This window comes from Lipotes vexillifer, unplaced genomic scaffold, assembly GCF_000442215.2.
Source record: "Lipotes vexillifer unplaced genomic scaffold, Lipotes_vexillifer_v1.1 scaffold1293, whole genome shotgun sequence".
In the NCBI taxonomy this organism is placed as follows: domain Eukaryota; kingdom Metazoa; phylum Chordata; class Mammalia; order Artiodactyla; family Lipotidae; genus Lipotes; species Lipotes vexillifer.
This window is the reverse complement of record NW_006790911.1, coordinates 921,823-925,445: the sequence shown is the minus strand read 5'-3', so window position 1 is coordinate 925,445 and position 3,623 is coordinate 921,823. Positions and strand designations below refer to the sequence as shown.

General features: G+C 37.5%; 1 non-coding gene across 1 annotated transcript; it reads right to left on the bottom strand.

Moving 5' to 3' along the window:
* Positions 1 to 228: 228 nt before the first annotated feature.
* TRNAK-UUU (transfer RNA lysine (anticodon UUU)) lies at positions 229 to 301 on the bottom strand. Its single transcript has one exon. It is a non-coding gene; the product is annotated as a tRNA-Lys (tRNA).
* Between the last annotated feature and the right edge of the window lie 3,322 nt (positions 302 to 3,623).

Genomic DNA, 3,623 nt, shown 5'->3' with positions numbered 1-3,623 from the left:
TATCATTTCCCCACCGTACTGCAGTGTCAACTTTGTCATCCATTTAATGACCATGCATGTGTGGGTCTATTTCTTGGTTCTCTGTACATACAGTTTTAACCTCTGTCTGGTAAACAGCATTGATCTGAAGCAGTCATTTCATAATTTTCAGTTTAAAAGAAAACTGAGTTCATTTTTCTTTCCCTTTTTTTAAAATATATTTTATTCTGTTTATTTATTTATTCTCGGCGCCTGGACAGGGACTTGAACCCTGGGCCCTCAGATTAAAAGTCTGATGCTCTCCCAGCTGAGCTACCCAGGCACTCTCTAGCCTTTCTTACTTTAACTTAAGTATACATAAGTTTTAACTTAGTAGACTATTGTTTTTCATCCAAAATAAAGTACAGTTTGAACACAAGAACTGTGTAAATGTAATTATATTAAATAACTCTAATACTATTATATATAATGTTTTAATGTCACAATTACTAAGGGATTTTGGTTTACATTTTACAAAATAAAAACTCTCTTTTACCCAATGAGTAACCTAAATTTTGAAATATCAGGTTTGAAACAAAATTATGCAATTCAGGCAGTGTTAGCGTAATCTGTTTAAAGTTATCATAGCCCCTAATAAATTATAACTGAAATATTCTAAAAACAAACAGTATTTTATTCCTTTGGAAAAGACCATCTTCTCACTATATCTATATAAACCTTATTTCAAGGATATTTTTGTTTCTTTTTTAGAAAATATACTGAATTTTATTAATATGCTGTAGACAGCCTGAAGTGTTAATCTCCACCTGTACCTTTAAGACTTTCATTATGATGTACAAGGTGTATTTACCCTCTAGCCAAATAATTTTTGAGCAACTTGGTGGAGCCTCCAGTTTACATATCTTACAAAATATTTTCATTGCAGTTGCAAAATCTTATACTTTGCATTGCTGGCAACTTTTAATGATATATATGTGGGGTTATAGATTTTATTTATTTATTTTTTATTGGCGTATATTTGCTTTACACGGCTGTGTCAGTTTCTGCTGTACAGCAAAGTGAATCAGCCATACGTATACATACATCCCCTCTTTTTTCGATTTCCTTCCCATTTAGGTCACCACAGAGCACCGACTAGAGTTTCCTGTGTTGTGCAGTAGGTTCTCATTAATTATCTATTTTATATATATATAGTAGTGTATATATGTCAATCTCAATCTCCCAATTCATCCCACCACCCCCTTCCCCCTTGGTATCCAAAGGTTTGTTCTCTATGTCTGTTTCTATTTCTGCTTTGCAAATAAGATCATCTATACCATTTTTCTAGATTCCACATATATGCGTTAATATATTTGTTTTTCCCTTTCTGACTTACTTCACTCTGTATGACAGTCTCTAGGTCCATCCGTGTCTCTACAAATGACCCAATTTCGTTCCTTTTTATGGCTGAGTAATATTCCATTGTATATATGTACCACATCTTCTTTATCCATTCCTCTGTTGATGGACATTTAGGTTGCTTCTATGTCCTAGCTATTGTAAATAGTGCTGCAATGAACATTGGGGTGCATGTATCTTTTTGAGTTATGGTTTCCTCTGGGTATATGCCCAGGAGTGGGATTGCTGGGTCATATGGTAGTTCTGTTTTTAGTTTTTTAAGGAACCTCCATACTGTTCTCCATAGTGGCTGTATCAATTTATATTCTCACCAACAGTGTAAGAGGTTTCCCTTTTCTCCACACCCTCTCCAGCATTTATTGTTTGTAGATTTTTTGCTGATGGCCATTCTGACTGGTGTGAGGTGATACTTAATTGTAGTTTTGATCTGCATTTCTCTAATAGTGATATTGAGCATCTTTTCATGTGTTTGTTGGCCATCTGTACGTTTCAAGGATATTTTCATTCCAAATTATTTAAACACAACTTCCTTAGAAATATTTAGATGTGTGAAAATTTCAATGTTTAAAGTTTAGGTTTAAGTTACTTATTAATTTGAAAATATTACATGACTTCTGTTTTTTAAAACTTGGAATTTCCTATTACTAAAGGAATACATTTTTGTTATAGGAAAATCATCAAATATACATAAGTGGAAAATTTTAAAAAGAAAAACAATCTCACCTTTAGGTATCAATAATAATATAAAGCACAGTTTGTCACTTTTTGGAGTCTGGTTATTCAGGAGACAATTCCTACCTGTCTTAGTCCATTTGGGTTGCTATAACAAAAAAAACATCAACTGGGTAGCTTATAAATAACAGAAATTTATTTCTCACAGTTCTGGAGGCTAGGAAGGCCAGTATCAAGGTGCCAGAAGATTTGGTGTCTGGAAAGGGCCCAATTTCTGGTTCATAGTTGGCACCTTCTTGCTGTGCCCCACTTAGTGGAAGGAGGGAAGGGAGCTAGCTCTGCCTGTTTTACAGAGTCATTAACCTCACTCACTAGGGCTCTGTCCTTACGACCTAATCACCTCCCTGAAGCCCCACCTGGGGGTTAGGATTCTAAGGGGACAGAAACATTCAGACTGTAGCAATACCCAAACACCTCGACTCCAGCACCATCTCTTCTTACCATGTCAGGAGCGAGCAAACATCTGGGTCATCAGCCACCTGAGGAAAGCCCTTCACTTCCTTCATTCACTCATTCATTCCACAAATATGCATTAAGAACTGATTATATGCCAGGTACCCTGGTAGGTGTTAGGGGTACAAATAAAGTGAATAAACAAAACAGACAGGGTCCTTTCCCTCCACAAAGTCCATTACCTAGTGAGGGCAGTCAACATCAATAAAATAATCTCACAAACGATGTAAAATGACAACTATGATATCTGTCTCTTACAACAGGACAGTAAGAGGGTAGAGTAGGGGATATGACTCAACCAAGGTCTGAGGAAACTTTTCCAGAGGGAGAGATGGGTGACCCAAGATCTGAAGGGCAGGCAGGAATGAACCAGCCCCAATAAAAGACAAGGAAAGTCATACAAGGGAGATAGCAGCATGCCAGGCACAGGAACAGAGAGAACACAGAGGACCTGGAGGGGAAAGGAAAAAGAGTGTGTTTGAGGAACCGGAAGAAGGCCTAAGTGATTGAGCACAGAAGGAGATAGGTAAGTGGTCCAGATGAGGCTGGATGGACACCTGTGGAGGGGAGAGGCCACTCACATCTGGTTGGCCACGTTAAGGATGTTGGTTTTTATCCTATGCTCAGTGGGCAGCCACTGAAGTGATTAATTTGTGCTTTACAATGATTTCTCTGGCTGAAAAGTGGAGAATCTATGGGGCAGGGGAAAAAAGGAACCGGACACATTAAGCATGTGACCAAAGATCGAAGAGAGAGAGGAAATAGCTTGAAAAGAAATGGATGGAATGGAAAAATAATATATAGACAAGCTCATCTACATTTGGTAGTGGGCTGGTAATGGAAGACAATTATAAAGGAAGATGTAAAGAGTGACTCCAAGAGAAATAAAAAGAAACTGGAGTTGATTTGGTGAGAGTTGAGGAAGAGATCATGATTCTGATTTGGTTGATTTGTGTAGAGCAAAGTGGCATGTAAAGAAGGCAGTTCTATTTACAGGTTGGTGGTTCAGAAGAGAGAACTGGTCTGGGGATGAAAATTTGTCAAGTGTCAAATACCACCCA